We start from the raw sequence: 15,715 nt of genomic DNA, 5'->3' as shown, positions 1-15,715 counted from the left end.
AGCCTCGGAGAACCCCAACAGGCCGAGTCTGCGGGCAGGCAGGCTGCAGGAGTCCCCCCAGGAGCGCCGGCCGCTGGGCCACCCCCCAGATTTACGTTGTGTGGGTTCAGCCTCCGGGTGCGGAGACGCGGCGGCTGCAGGGGTCTGACCAGGCGGGAGCATGTTGGCGGCTCCCAGCGCTGGCTCCGGAGCCCAGCTTGGCGGGGACTCAAGTCCAATCTCACACCTGCCCCAGACAATGAGGGCCTTGTTCACACTCCTCAGGCGGCGGCTGGGAGGGGCCGGGGAGGAGCCGGGAGATGCGGGGAGACTGGGAAACACGGGGTCACGCCTCCCTCGCCCTCGCCCTCTCCTTCCCTCTCCTTCCCTCTCCTCCCTGCTCCCCCCCCCCCATTTTGTAAACATTTCCTTGTTTTTGGAAATTAAAAAACAAACAATGCCCACAGTAGCTCTCTTATGAGGGAGAACTTCCTCCTGCCAGCAAGAGCTCGAGGCTGTGCAGTAACCCCCGGCCGTGCTGGGGTAGGAAGGGGGTGTGGTAGGGGTGCCCCCCCGCCCTCCCCCCCCCCCCCCCGTGCTGAAACCTGAGCTGCCTGCATGGACGGTCTGTTGGCAAAAGCTTTTCTCTTCCTGGTTCTCCTCCCCCTGGCGTGTCAGGGCGGGAGCGGGAAGCAGAGGGCACTGTGTCCTCCCTGGTGAAGCAGGGCCCCTCTGCTCCCCCCCCCCCCCCACTTCAGCCTCCTGGCCCTCGTCAGCCACGCAGGAGGAGCTGGCCGCAGCGCTGAGGCGTCCGGAGCCTTTGTTCCAACGACCTTGACCTGAGGCCGCCCAGACACGACCTGTCTGGGTCCCATTGGGAACCCCTCGTGGCTCATGATTTCGGAGCTCAGTGTTCGGTCAGAGGCGCCCCAGTGTCCGCTGCGCCCCAGTGTCCCAGGCTCCTGGGGCCCAGGGATGACTCCCCTCTGAGCTGCGCCATCAGCCAAACCTCGGGCCCCTGCTGAGCTGCCTCCTGCCTCCCGGAGCCCGAGCGCCTGCCGCGTCCTCCACGTCTCAGCCTCGCTCCGAGAGGGACAGGTTCTCCTGGGAGTCGGTGTGGCCGGCCTCTCCCCCACCCCAGGCCCACGCCCAAGGGCACCTTCCCTGCACTCGTCCGCGCTGGCTCCTCCCAGCTCTCAGGCCGAGCGCAGCTGCCCTGCCCGCCGCCTCGGGGGCTCTCGCTTCCTGATTCAGTGATGCCCGGTCTGCCCCCCCCCCCCCTGAGCCCAGCTGGGGCGGGAGCCAGGTGGTCCCCCAAGTGACAGCATGCCCGCCTGGAGCCCTTGCCGTGCCACTGTGACAGAGAGGAAAATGTGACATCTCTGTGCTGCTTTATATATACAAAATTTCTTCATTGATTTCAGAGAGGAAGGGAGAGAGAGAGAGAGAAACATCAGTGATGAGAGAGAATCACTGATCGGCTGCCTCCTGCACGCCCTGCACTGGGGATCGAGCCCGCAATCTGGCATGTGCCCTTGACCAGGAATCGAACCGTGACCTCCTGATTCATAGGTCGACCCTCAACCACTGAGCCACACCAGCCGGGCTCTCTGTGCTTCTTGACCTTATCACCCAACAGCCTCTGTTGACTAAAGCCGGTGAGCTTCCTTTCCTGTTGCTATTTGCCTGCTCCCCCGCCCCGCCCCCCGCCCAGGCCAAACTCTCCTGCCACTTCTTTCCTGCCACCTGCCTTGCTCCCAGCTCAGCTGCCCTCCAAATACCTGGCCCTGGTTCTACACAGTCACGTAGAGATTTGGACCCAAAGTAGGAATTGGTTGTCTAGCACCCCCTGTAACCCCACACGCACCTCACTGCTCTCCCCGGACCCCAGGTCCTGTCCCCTCCTGCCATGCCCAGGTGGGCTCCTGTGTTGCCTCTTCTTTAAAAGCTTGCCTAGGTCCTTCTTGGTTCCAGAACTTTCCAGATCCATCCCTCCAAGGTCACTCTTTCTGTTGCTAATCCCCCCACGTTCCCACCCTAATCACAGCCTCTCTCCCAAACCGACCCCTGGGCCTGGCCTCCGGGCCCAACACTGGACATTTCCCAACCACCACCTCGGTGGCTCCTCCCTGTCCCTCCGCAGCCTCGCTGCGTTACACTCGGCGGCGGGTGTACGCAGGCCCGTGCCAACCCTCTCTGTCTGTGCCAACCCTCTCTGCCGGCCCTCCGGTCTCGGCCTGGGCACAGTGACCCAGTGGACCAGGCGAGGAGGCCATCGGCCGCCCTCCTTGTCCATCGGCCCCTTGGCGTCTCCATCTCCTCTTCCCGGCTCCTCGGAGCCTCTTGTTCCAGGCGAGGGGACGGGACTCGCACGTGTTGTTGAGACTGGTTTGCTGGTTTGTTTGGTTTTTAGAAACAGACGGACAGGAAGTCCCTGTTGCCGGGAAGGGGACGCGTTCCAAAGGCCTGCAGAGCCGGGCAGCTCGCGCCGACGGCCCGGCCTTCGGGCGGGTTGTCCACGGGCCAGACCAGGAAGGCCTCGGCCAGTGCGGCCGGCGCAGGGGGAGCTGGGACAATGGGCTTTTGTTGGTACTTGCACGTTCTTGTCGGGAGACAGCGGAGACCCTGGGGTGCCGAGGACAGGAGCCGATGTTATCGCCCTGAAGCCTGCCTGGTCCCGAGGCGGGCGAGGCGGGATCCCGCGGAGACGCAACGGGGCCTGGAGCCTTTCGTCAGCAGCCGGTGCCCCAGGGCCCAGGGCCTCCGCGGTCTGCCTGGTAATTGCTTCTCATCCCCACCCCCGCCCTGCATCCCCTGCCCCGCATCCCCCGTCCAGCCCAGCCGGGGCCTCACCTGGGGCCAGAGTGTGGGACCAGGGAGCTGGGGCCTGACCCACCAGGACGCAGGCTCCTGTGAGCTCGGCTCACGCGTGGGTCCCAGTGATAAGCGGAGAGGAGAGGGCAGGGCACTTTCCATAAAAGCGTTCACCACGAGCAGCTTGGCAGCTCCAGGCCATTAGGCAGAGGGCGGGGCCCGGCGATAGTGTTACCTCCGGCCACTTCCCTGTTTCCGGGAGCCTGACCCCGCCCCCAGGAGCACCCCAGAGCACAGAGCAGGGGCGGGAGATGGCCACCTCCCTTCCTCCCTCATCCTGACGGGTGAGGAATTCTCGGCGACGGACCCAGCGTGCGCTTGAGGCTTGGGGCTGCGCGGGCTGCCTTCGGGGACGGAGACGCCATGGCGAGGTCGTCTCGGGGAGCCCCGCAGGCCCAGGGTCGCGGCCTGTGGGCAGGACCACGTGCCCGCCCCAGCGTCCGTCCGTCCGTCCGTCCGTCCGTCGGGCACTGGGCTTGGTGGTGACTGCTGTTCTCCCTTGAGGTTCAGACCGGTCTTCATCTTGTCAGCGTGTGGTCACCAGATCAAGGGAGAAACGGCTCCGTCGTCCTGTAAACACGGCACCTTACGGAGGACCAGGGGGCTGTCCCCGTCCGCCCTGGGGACCGCGGTCCCCTCGCTGTCCACCGCTGGCTCCGCCCGAGACGGCTGGCCCGGCGTCTGAGGGGCCCTCTCACCCTCGTCCAGGGCGGCTGGGTGAAACCCTAGACGTGTTGACAGCGATTTGCATCATTATCTGGTTACATGTGACTCACGCCCGGGAGCTCGGGGAGGCAAGCGCCGGCCTGCCCTTCCCAGGTGGCAGAGCCAACGGTCAGCTCAGGAGGGACGCTGTCGGGGTTACTCCTGTGTTCCCCCAGGGCCCGGCTGCGGGGTGCCAGGCCCTGAGGAAGCCATCGTCCCCAACCCTGGCGTAGGGACGGGGCGCTCCGGGCACGGTGACTGCTGGTGCCGCCCCCGCCCCGAATGGCCACCAGCCGCCCCGGCTCCCGGGGCCCAGAGCGCCCCCACGCCCAGGTCCTGTTTCTCACGTCTGCTGCCCAGCCGGCGGCTGCGCTGACTTCCCCGGCAGCTCTGAAAGCCGCCCCTCGGGCCGTCCTCCGGGTTTGACTGGTGACCGAGGCCGCGTGCTGCCCACCTGGGCGGGCTCCCCAGGGCGCCGCTGACCGTGGGGAATCGTGCTCTGCTGTGGGCCGCCCCGGGCACTGCGGGGTGTCGAACAGCTCCCTGGCCTCCGCCCACCAGAGGCCAGCACCCCCCCCCACCCCAAATGTGACAACCCAGCGTGTCTCCTGACCGTGCCCCGTGCCCCTGTTCAGACCCGTCTGGGGGGCCCACGGGACTTGGTCAGTCCACACGGGACCTCGGCGCACCCCCGGGGGCGTCACTGGCGTCTCGCGCCTCTGCAGGTCCCGCGGGTCCCGTCCGCCGCTGGTCAGCCCCCTGCACCTCACACTGCTCCTCGTGCACAAAGAAGGGCCTCCACCGTGTGTGAGTGTGTGTGAGTGTGTGTGAGTGTGTGTGAGTGTGAGTGTGTGTGAGTGTGAGTGTGTGTGTGAGTGTGTGTGTGTGAGTGTGTGTGAGTGTGTGTGTGAGTGTGTGTGAGTGTGTGCGGCCGGCTGCCCCTAGAGAGCCCCCCTGACCTCGAAAGTAGCGCGTCTCGGGGAGCCTCCCCCCGGGCCGGGTCACCTTTCTAGGCGAGCTCGTGGGGCGGGGGGGGGGAGGTGGTGTCTGCAACGCCGCTGCTTCTCCTCAGTCAGTAACGAAGCTGTGGGGCTGGATCACCCGCGGCCTGCTTCCTACCAAGAGTGTGTGAGTGTGTGTGTGTGTGAGTGTGGGTATGAGTGTGTGTGTGAGTGTATGCATGAGTGAGTGAGTGTGAGTGTGTGTGTGTGTGTGTATGTATGAGTAAGTTGTGTGAGTATATGAGAATGTGTGTGCATGAGTGTGTGTGAGTATGTGTGCATGTGTGTGTATATGTGTATGTGTGTGTTTGTGGGTATGAGTGTGTGTGTGTGAATGTGTGTGTGTGAGTGTGTGTATGTGTGTGAGTGTGTGTGTGTGTGAGTGTGTGTGTGTGTATGAGTGTGTGTGTGTTTGTGTGTGTTTGTGTGTGTGAGTGTGTGTATGTGTGTGAGTGTGTGTGTGAGTGTGAGTGTGTGTATGAGTGTGTGTTTATGTGTGTGAGTGTGTGTGTGTGTTTGTGAGTGTGTGTGTGTGAGTGTGAGTGTGTGTGTGAGTGTTTGTGAGTGTGTGTGTGAGTGTGAGTGTGTGTGTGAGTGTGTGTTTACGTGTGTGAGTGTTTGTGTGTGTGTGAGTGTGTGTGTGTGTATGTGTGTGTATGTGTTTGTGTGTGTGAGTGTGAGTGTGAGTGTGTGTGTGGTTCTTCAGTCAAGGTCAGTGCGGGGTTTGGAAGGGTTCCGGCAGGTTTGCCTGTGCCTCGGTGGATCAGAGTCGGGGTGACATTCGCGGAGAGTGGGTGCCGGGGGTGGAGCTGCGTTACTAGTTGGTGTGCTTTGTTCGCGCACCAGGATGAGCTTTAGACCTCGCGTGGCTCCTCTTCAAAGTCCCCTTTATGCTTCTCATCGGCCCTTGCGGCCTGTGATTCACCCGGGCAGGCCCAGGGGGTCACGCCAAGGTCGGCTCTGGGGTGTGCGCTGGCTGCAGACCGAGGTGACCGATGCCTCCTGCGTGGCCCTCGCGTTCGGGCGGGAGACTCCAGAGGGACCGGGCAGGGGCTCGGAGGACACAGACTGGCATCGGCACCCCTGGCTCGCAAGCCAAGGGGTCCCATTTTCCTAGCGAGCCCCGAGCCGCGGGGACCTGCGGGGCGAGGAGCCTGAGGGGGGGGGCCTCTCCCCCTCACTCTGTTCTCCGTGGAAAAGCCGTCACTGAGCGATGTCCAAAAAACGAGGAGAGGGAGAGGGACCCATCCCCGGGTCCCGGGATGAGCAAGACTCCGTTTTCGGGTTTCCTGCTTGGCCCGCGGTGAGGCCCGGCCGCGTGGCCACGGGCGGCTGCCTTGTGCCGAGGGGCCGAGGGCCGGCGGCCGGGGCCTCGCTGTGGAGGAGGCTGCCCGGAGGAAGGCTGCTATGGGACGCCGCACGCCTGGATGGTGAAGCCACACTTTCCCGGATGAGGCCTCGGGACACGGGACACCTGGACCTCGCTGGCGAAGGAGGGCTCCCGCCTCCTCGCGTGGAGCTGTCCGCGGGTGGGAATTCCCTGCCGGGCGGCACGGCTCGGCTCGGGAACGCGGGTCTGTGTTTGAAGCCGGAGAGAAGCCTGGCCCCCGGGGGTGGGGACTGCGTTAGCAGTGAGGGCGCTCAGGGTCCGCTCAGCCCCAGGGACCTCCTCGCGGGTGGGGAAGCTGAGTCTCAGGGCGCACAGTGCGAGGGGTGGGCGGGCTCAGTCCCAACCTCGCCGGCCTCAGGCCTGCCTTTCTGTGCCCTGGCTCGGGCCCTTCTGCTCCCCGAGGGGCAACTCTGAGACGGGGTTCCCCAGTCCTCGGGGGCTCGGGGCCCACACGGACCCCAGCAGAGCGGGGGGCTCCCACACGCTCCCCTGCACGTCCGATCGGACTGGCACAGCCTGTTCCCCGTTCCCGTGAGACCCTGGCCTGAGAAAGCGAAGGCGCAGAGAGTCCACGGAGACGTGTCCGCAGGGAGAAGGGGCGTGTGTTTAACCCCGGGCAGGGCCATTGTTTGTCTGCAGGAGGACAGAACTCTGTCCCCCGGAGCCATGTCCCTCCACCCTGCGGACGGCAGGCCGCGTCTCTCTGCCCCCGGACACCGTGCCCGCAGGGAACGCAGGCATTGCCCAAACCCCGTCTCCCTAGCAGCCGTGGCTTCCCCCAGCCTCTCCCCAGAGCCCCCTGATCGGGGTGCGGAGTGTCTGCAGATGCGGCTCAGCCAGCCGGCCTGGCGGGGGTGGGGGGGGGGGAGGTGGTGCGGGCGGCGTTCCCCTGGGAACCGTCTGGCACGGCTAATGAGCCAGGGCGCTTTGCGTTTACGGGCGCCTTTCATCTGGGCGCTCAGGCGCTCGGCAAGCACTAATTAGCGCTCACACCTGTGAGGCAGGTGAGTCCGGGGCTTCCATTTGCAGAGAGGAGGAGAGGGAGGCCGGAGAGGGACTGCGGTGAGCCCGCGGCGGGGCGGCCCCGATGCCAGCCACCCGCGCGCCCGACCGCAAAGCCACGGAGCCTCCCGGGCCCACGCGGCATTCGGGTCCCAGAGGCAGGGAGGGGCGCCGTGACCGCACGGTTCCTCCTCCATCCCCGTGGTGGGCGGCGGGCAGCGGGCGGCGGCGGCGAGGACAGGCCCCTCACCCCGGAGGCTCTGGAGGCAGGCGCCCCGGGCAGGCCTCTGCCCCGGCTTGGCGCTGGCTGCCTCCCGGCACAGTAATTGCCGGAACAATGAACGCACCGGCCGGCTGTGCATGACTAACCCAGATGTCTGCGGCCCGCGGAGACAAGCGCTTGGCAAATACCAGAGTCTTGCACAACCTCCCCTCTTCCAGGATTCGGAGCTGGTGGGAACTGACTCACGTTACCCTGGGACCGCGCTGATAGCGCCTTGCTCACCGGTGTCTGCTACCTGGCGCACCCCTCCCCCCTCCCCCTTCCCCCTTCCCCGGCAGCTGCACTTTGGCTGCGGGGCCAGAGGGGGGACCGGGCTTCAGGAAAACAGTGGGGTTTTCGGGCCTAGCCCCATTCACAGCAGAGAATGACCCGGCGCCTGGCCTCGGAGCCGACCTCACACCGTCCTGAGGCGGCAGTGAGGCGCGGGGCCCCCGCCCCTTGGGTGTGCAGGAGGGAGCTGCCGTTCCTCCCAGGGGTCCCGGCGGGAGATGCCGGCCACCCCTGGGGCTCGCCCTGACACATCGCCCCGGAGACTGACTCACATCCCTGAGGCCTGAGTCACATCCTGTTGTGCGTCCCGAGGCCTCCCAGAGGGCATGACAGCAGCTGCCCATGACTGAGGTGGCCCTGCAGGACACCCTGGGAGCCGCCCTGCCCACTCCAAGCTGAGGGGTGGGGGCGGGGAGAAGTCCGGGGCGGCCCTGATGGTTTATATGTTCACCAACCAGGCTTGGCTCCTTCACAAACAGACACGAGGGCCTGAGGCAGACATAACTGTCTGGTCTTTGTTTTCACGTGGCTCTGAAAGGCAACCGGAAGGTGTTTTAAAGATACCAGCCAAAGAGCCCGGCCCGCGTGGCTCAGGGGTTGAGCGTCGACCTATGAACCAGGAGGTCACAGTTCAAGTCCCGGCCAGGGCACAGGCCCAGGTTGGGCTCGATCCCCAGTGTGGGGCGTGCAGGAGGCGGCTGATCAATGACTCTCTCTCACTGATGTTTCTGTCTCTCTCTCTCCCTCTCGCTTCCTCCCTGAAATCAATTTTTAAAAAATGCATATTTAAAAGAAAAAAGCAAGGGCCCGCTCACTGTAACCACCAAGTCCAAGCCACAGACCACACCCACTTTCCCCGGGCCCAGGCTGGGGGGGTGTCCCGGCCCAGGGGGTGCTGGGGCCCCAGGTTGGGAGGGTGGTAGTTAGCCAGTAGAGAAGTTCTCAGTAGAATCAGGGTCCCGGGCCTCCCTCTCCTGTGGCCGGGAGGGAGCTCGGGGACAAAGCAGAGCATCTGAAGCTTTTCAAACAGCAGCTGGCGGGTCCCATCGGTTCTGTCACCTTTGTGTCCTGTTTCAGTGGTTTCTGCCCTGATGTTCATTATCTCTTTTCTTCTACTTGCTTTAGGCTTATTTTGCTCTTTTTTTTGTCCAGTTTCTTAAGGTAGAAGCTTAGGTTATTGATTCTGCATCATTCTCCTTGTCTATTCTATGCATTCAATGCTATCAATTTCCCTCTGAGCGCTGCTTGTCCTGCATCCCGCAGGTTTTGATGAGCTGGGTTTTCATTTCGTTCCACGTGTATTTTAACTCCTCTTTAGACTTCTTCTTTAACTCCGGGGTTACTCAGAAGTGTATTGGGGAAGCATCGGTTACGTGCCTGTTTTCTGGCTATATTTCTATTGTTGATGTTTCCATTTCAACCCATGTGGCCTGAGAACATTCTGTGTACCGTGTCCGTTCCTTTCAGTGTGTCACGGTGTGTTTTAGGGCCCAGGACGGGGTCTGTCGTGGTGAGTGTCCCCCGTGAGCCTGCGAAGAGGTGCATTCTGCCGCTATTGGATGGGTCGCTCTGTAAATGTTAGAGCACGTTGGTTGGTAGGACGGCTGGGGTCAACTCTGCCCGAATTCTCGGCCTGCTTGGCGGTCAGTGGCTGAGAGGGGTGTGGAACGCTTCATCTGTCACCGTGTGTGTGCTTTTCCACTTTTCCTCGTCGTTCTACACGTCTTTGCCTCCTGATTTTTCACGCTCTGTTGTCAGGTGCGTATCTTTTAAAGATTATTGTGTCTTCTTAAAGAATTAACTCCTTCATCATCATGTATTTCCCCTCATTACCCCCGACATTGTCCCTTCTTCTGAAGTCGGTTTCACGTAAAATGAACACAGCTACGCTGGCCTGCGTGTGGTTAGGGTTAGCATGGTCTGTCTTTCCCTGCCCCTGGACTCTTAGCCTGAGTCTTTACGTTTAAACTGGGTTCCTCGTAGACAACACATAGTTGTCTTGCATTTTATCTGCTCTGGCCATCTCTGTTCTTTCATTGGTCATTTAGGCCATTCATGGTTATGGTTAAGATTGCTTACACAGTGACATTAACACCTGACGTGCTTGTTGACTGTTTTATATTTCTTGCACCTGATTTTCTTCCCCCTCGTTTTCTGCATTCTCTGGTTTTAACAGCATCTTATGTGATTTCATGTTATCTCCCCTCTTAGTGTGTTAGTTATACTTTTTAAGTGTTTTAGTGGTTGCCCTGGAGTTGCAAAATACATGTATGACAACTCTTAAAAGCCACACGACACCGCTTCTTCCTTCCCATGTCTGTTGTTCATTTCACTGAGCCTTCTGTTGTAATTACCCAATACATTATCACTATTGCCCTGTTCAACAGAAAATCATCTTGTGGATCAATTAAGGATAGGAAACTAAGACTTTCTTTTACCTTCATTTATTCTTCCTTTACGTCGATCTGAGTTTCTGACCCTGGTTATATTTCTTTCCCTAAGGAACTTACTTTAACATGTCTGCTGGATGGATCGTCTTAGTTTTCGTTTGTCAGAGAATGTCTTTATTTCTCCGGTACCTTTGAAGGTTTATTTTGCTGAATAGACAATACTAGGTTGGTGGCTTAGGTCGGTGGTTTTTTTTCTCTCAGCGCTCTAAATATTTCCCGCCTCTCTGTTTGCCTTCCTGGTTTCTGAAGAGAGGTCTGCAGGAATCCTCATCTTGTTACTCTCTCCGTAATGTGACCCCTTTCCCCACTCGCTTCTGGCTTCTTTCAAGCTTCTCTCTTTGTCTTCAAGTTTTCTGCAGTTTCAACACACAAGGCCTAAATGTAGATTACTTGGTATTGAGCTTGCTTGATGTTCTGTGAGCTTCCTGGATCTGTGGTTTAGTGTCTGTCATTAATTTTGTAAAATTCTTGGCCAATAATACTTCAAATATTTCCTCCAATCTGTTTTCTCTTCCTTTTCCTTCTGCTATTTCCACTTTGCATGTGTTACGCCTTTTGAAATTGTCCCCAAGTTCATAGACCTTCTTCTACTCCCCCTTTATTCTCTCTACCTTTCTGTTGACATATTTTCAAGCTCATTGATTATTCCCTCAGCATGTCCAGCTGCTGATGACCCCACCAAAGGCATTTCTCATTTCTGTTACAGTGTTTTTCATTTCTAGAATTTACTTTTCGGTCTTAGAGCTTCCATCTCTCTTCCTACACGATTCATATTTTCTTGCACGCTGTCACCTTTTTCTATTAGAGTCCTTAACAAGTTAATCATGGTTAAGTTCCCTGTCTGGTAATTCCGAAGTTTGTGTGATATCGGAGTCTGGTTCTGATGCCTGTTTTGTCCCTTCCTACTGTTTTTTTTCTGGCCTTATGATCCCTGATTTGCAAGCTGGACATGATGTATGGGGTACATAGGCCTTTAGTGTGAGATCTGCTGTTCAGGCCGCCAGGAGCTGGGCTGTTTGATGTTTGCTGTAGCCGGAGGTGTCAGAAGCTTCAAATTCCTCTAACGTCCTTGTTTCTGTCTCCATCGTTGCCCTTGGGCTTCCCTACGGACTCTTCCTTAAATAGTCTTGTAGCTCTGCTGGCTACAACCCACTGTTATGCTGGATCCATGAGAACCTGGGGGCGTTCATGGATGAAATCCCAGGAAAGCATCCCCACGCGCTCCCCATGCGTGCGCTCACACACACACACACACACACACACACACACACACACACCGACTACAGCCCCGGGAGTTTCTCGCTCTCACACCCGACTACACTCAGCCTCCGACGATTTGTCTGAATTACCATTCAGGTGTCCCTCCCGCCTGATGGCCGGCGACCTCTGCCCCCAGGAGGCAGACCTCCGGGGGCTTGGTATTCCCCTGCCTCTCGAGATGCCAGGGTGGCAGTTTGCCCTGTGACCTCCGTTCTGACAGGCCCACGAAGAGCCGTGGGTCGTCACTTTGTTCAGCTTTTTTCTTATTGCGAAGAGGGGCTTGATGACCCCCGGCTCTTCACATATCGGGCTGAGCAAGGGGACAGCAGGACAGTTGACAAGAGCCACGGACAGGCTCGTTTTCAGCGCCGGAGCCTTCGTGACATGGCTGCATCCACAGCTGAAGCCCTCTGGTTTCTTCCTGCTGATGCGGGCCGTGGCTACCTCTGAGCTCACCACTGCCTCACCCCACCTTACCCCTATCTCTCCCCCCCCGACCCGTTTATGACCTCATTTCCAATGGGAGGGAGTAGGGATCATGGCGTGGAGAGGGAGCTGGGTTCTGCCCATTAATTGTCCATCAAAAAGCTGAAAGTAACCCGTCACAAAAGGCCTGTGAAGCGGATGCTCTGACACCACGTGCCTGGAGAAAGCAGACGCAGGAGACTCACCCTTCAACTCCCGGGTCCCGTGGCTTTTCATGGGAACATGGACCCTCGCCTTCTCCATCCTCACCCCGAGCCTCCCGTTTCCCTGGCTCTTCACCGTAATCTCCAGAGTCTCCATCCGTGAACGGTTAGTGCTACCTGAGCCTCGTCCCGGAGTGGGGTTGTGGCCTTACGCACACAGATCCGTCCAGTCCCTGGGCATGGGTTCCCTTTCCTCTGCAGTGACACACTCAGGAATTAGACTCCCTGTGCGTTTACTACGGCTCATCTCACTTGTCTCACTATCACCCTTGGAAGTAGGAAGACCGTGTATCGGAGAAACAGGTGACCCTCCCACGGTCATAACTGGTGTATGGTGAAGGCCGGGCTCAATCAGAAACCTTTCTGTGGCCTAAATTAGATGCTTCCCTTAATTGGCTCCTCTCGAGAGAAGACCTTGAGCGTGCAGTAAATACCGCTGGGGTTCTTATCGCTGATGTGGAAACAGCTGTTTGCAAGTCTGGATGAAGCAGATAATCCAGTGGGTACAGCCTGCAGGTCCCCACCAGCCACCTCCTGGAGGCAAGGACTGTGTCCATTCACTACGGGGTCCCCAGGTCAGCACCCCAGTGGAGCAAAATGTTTGTCGGCAACATGAAGGAATGAGGAACTGAATCACTTCACAACCCTAGGAATGAATGAATGAGTGAATGAATGAATGAATGAGTGAATGAATGAAGCAACTCTCAGAGGATGGACTAATGCAATAGGAAGCAGCCTTTCCAGGCACCCGGCGGTCCTGGCTTTGTCACTAAGGTCCGTCTCTAAGCTCCAGTGGGACAGGGACCCATTGGTCTTGTTTACCAGCTGTTCCCAGTGAGGCAGCACGTGCCCAGCACGGAGCAGATCCTCAGTGCGCTGTGGCCCAGCTGACGGGGGGTCTGCCGAGAGGGGTCCCTCCAGAGCAGGCAGCGCGGCTCTCGGAGAAGGACTGACAGAGGCCCCCTCGGCCTGGGGCTTCTTTCCTGGGAGCCCCGTCCCCCTGCCTCCTTCCGCTTCCCGGAGCGCTCACGGTGATGATCACAGCACCCCGCTCACCACGCCTCCGCCCGCTCCTCCCCTAACTCTGCGTAACGTGCGAGTTAAGCAGCGGCCGCACGGGTCCTGTGTGGGTGAGAATCCTGTGGGCAGTGCTCAGAGGTCACCTCCTTGCACAGGTGAGAGCAAGAAAGTGATGCCCGGCCACGTGGCTCCGTGGTTGAGCACTGACCTATGAACCAGGAGGTCACGGTTCAATTCCCGGTCAGGGCACAGGCCCGGGTTGCGGGCTCCATCCCCAGTGTGGGGTGTGCAGGAGGCAGCCAATCAATGGTTGTCTGTCATCATTGATGGCTCTCTCTCTCTCTCTCCCCTCCCTCTCCCTTCCTCTCTGGAGTTGATAAAAATATATTTTTAAAAAATAAAGAATGTGTGAGCAGGTGACCCCGGGTCACCACACGGGCACTTCGACACTCACTCGGGGTCCGGGCGGCCACGCACTGCCATGTCTGCACGTGTGTCCATGCGTCCGTGTTGGCCCCGTCCGAGCAGGAAGGGCACTGAGTTACAAACTCACATCCCCATGTCCCCGGCCCTGCGTTTTCTGTTTTCATTTTGGTTTCGGCTTTTTGTTAACAATAACATAGAGGAAGGAAACACCCACAGGGTATGTGAGCAGCTCGACACCGCCACCTTCTGGCCCCCCCGGGCAGTGAGGCCGAAGCCCGGCCACAGGGGCGGACCCTGATCCCGGGTGGGGTCCCGGGGGTGCTCAGTGCTGTCTCCCCTCCGACGCGGGGAGCTGAGTTGGAGTGTGAAGGGAGAAGACCTTGAACCTGAAACGCTGTGTTCAGAAAAATCACAGAACGCAGACTTTAATCATCACGGTCGTTTTCCCGAAGCGCATTGTTAAGAGGCTGTGAAACACGGGCTCGGCTCGCACGGCTTAATTACGAGTTCAGAAGAGCCTCGCACGGCGCTCCGCTCCAGTAAAACGTGACGGAGCACGCACCCCGGCGGGCACGTGCGCTGTCTGCCCGCCGCGCGGCCGCCGCGGCTCGCAGCCTGGGGCGGAGTGACGGTCACCAACGCCTTTGTTCGCTCTCTCAGGGATCCGGGGAGCTGCGTGCCACCGATCGCGGGGCGGGTGTGCGTGGCGAGGACACAGGCCCATCTCACAGGGGAGCCGAGGGCGCCTTCCCCCCGGGAGCGAAATGCTGGCAATGCCGTGGGAACCGGGCGCAGCCTGCTGCTAACTGTCTGGCTCCGTGGCTGGAAGCGCTCTGAGCTGCGAGATGGTCCGACAGGTTTCACTCCTGCGGCCCGAGTGTTTTCCCCGAGTTTCAGATGGGTCTCTCTCTCACGCCTTGCGGCTCCTCGCATTCTCTAAACTCCAGCATCCCATGAAAACCTGACCGTACAATTAGATCCAAAGATCCTCAGTTAAGATATCTGCCCAGGTTTTTCACACTTAATAATTCAGTTACTTAAGAAAAGAGAAGATGCCCTGGCTGGTGTGGCTCAGTGGATAGAGCATCGGCCTGCAGACTGAAGGGTCCCGGGTTCGATTCCGGTCAAGGGCACGTACCTCGGATGCAGGCTCCTCCCCGGCCCGGGCCCTGGTCAGAGCCCATGCAGAAGGCAACCAATCGATGTGTTTCTCTCACATCGATGTTTCTCTCTGTCTTTCCCTCTCTCTAAAAATCAATGGAAAAATATCCTTGGGTGAGGATAAAAATAAAAATAAAAAAGGTAGAAAGAAATGGACCCGTCTGAGGGAAGGGTGGGGCTGTTGGGAGGAGAATGAGAAGGCAGACTGGGGTGGGGGCCCCAGGTGCCTGGTGCGATACCCATGATACACCGCCAGAGAGCTGAGCAGAGACGCCCCTTCCCGGGAGCTGGGACCCCTGGGGAGCAGGTGGGATGTGCATCACCGGGGGCATAACGCATGTCCCCGTCGCGGCACGTACCACACTCACACCTGCTCTTTCCCTGCGCAGCTTGCTCTCTGGAGTGACGCCCAGCGTGGCAGGCCTGGCTGGGGGGACCCGGCGGGTGGGGGGGTAGTTGGCTGTGCTCTCTGTCCACAGAAGACGGGACACGGAGAACCTTAGTGTTTGACCTAAAGAAACGTAAAGCCGGCTGATGCGGGGGGCAGTGTCCAACCTGAATTTTCTTACATGTTTTGCCTAAAAACAGAGGGGTTTTTTTTCTCCTCCTTTTCATCTGCAAACAGCGTGATGCGTTTGAAAACAGACTCCTCGGAACGCTGGAGTCCAGTTTACAAAATCCTCTTCACCTAACCCTTCTGAAGCCGGCTCTGGTCTCGTCGCCTTCCTGGGCCTCTTTCCTGGCAACCTAGAACGTTCTTGCCCAGCACTCTGCCCGAGGAGAGGCAGGACCCCCGGTGTCGGGTGACGGAGCCGGCTCCCGGGGCTGGGTTTGCGAGCGTCATGGGGCCGCAGGGCCGGCTGCCCAGCCAGGCCTTCTTTTCCATCGGCCTTGGCAGAAAACTCTCCTAAACAGAAAACATTCCCAACCCCGTGGATCCTCTCTGCCAAGGGCACAGAAGGAAAAAGCACTTTACGTTCCTTTTCGCTCTCTAAGGACAGGCAGGTGGTCGCTGAGTCTGTGAGCCGTTGCCGATGGTGGTCATGTGATTATTGGTGACGCTGAAATGTCTGCACAGTCGCTACGTGCAGCTCGACAGTTTGAACATGAACACTCCGCCGGGCCCGGCCCGTGTGGCTCCGTGGTTGAGCGTCCACCTGTGAACCAGGTGGTCACGTTCGATTGCTGGTCAGGGCACATGCCCA

The 15,715-nt window shown here is 59.4% G+C and overlaps 1 protein-coding gene across 2 annotated transcripts in view; it reads left to right on the top strand.

Moving 5' to 3' along the window:
- Window positions 1-15,715, top strand: part of RUNX1 (RUNX family transcription factor 1) — a 181,398-nt gene that overhangs the window by 156,400 nt on the left and 9,283 nt on the right. The gene's annotated exons all lie outside the window — the stretch shown is intronic.

Source organism: Cnephaeus nilssonii (assembly GCF_951640355.1).
Source record: "Cnephaeus nilssonii genome assembly, chromosome: 3".
Taxonomy (NCBI): Eukaryota; Metazoa; Chordata; class Mammalia; order Chiroptera; family Vespertilionidae; genus Cnephaeus; species Cnephaeus nilssonii.
This window is presented reverse-complemented; position numbering and strand designations above follow the sequence as displayed.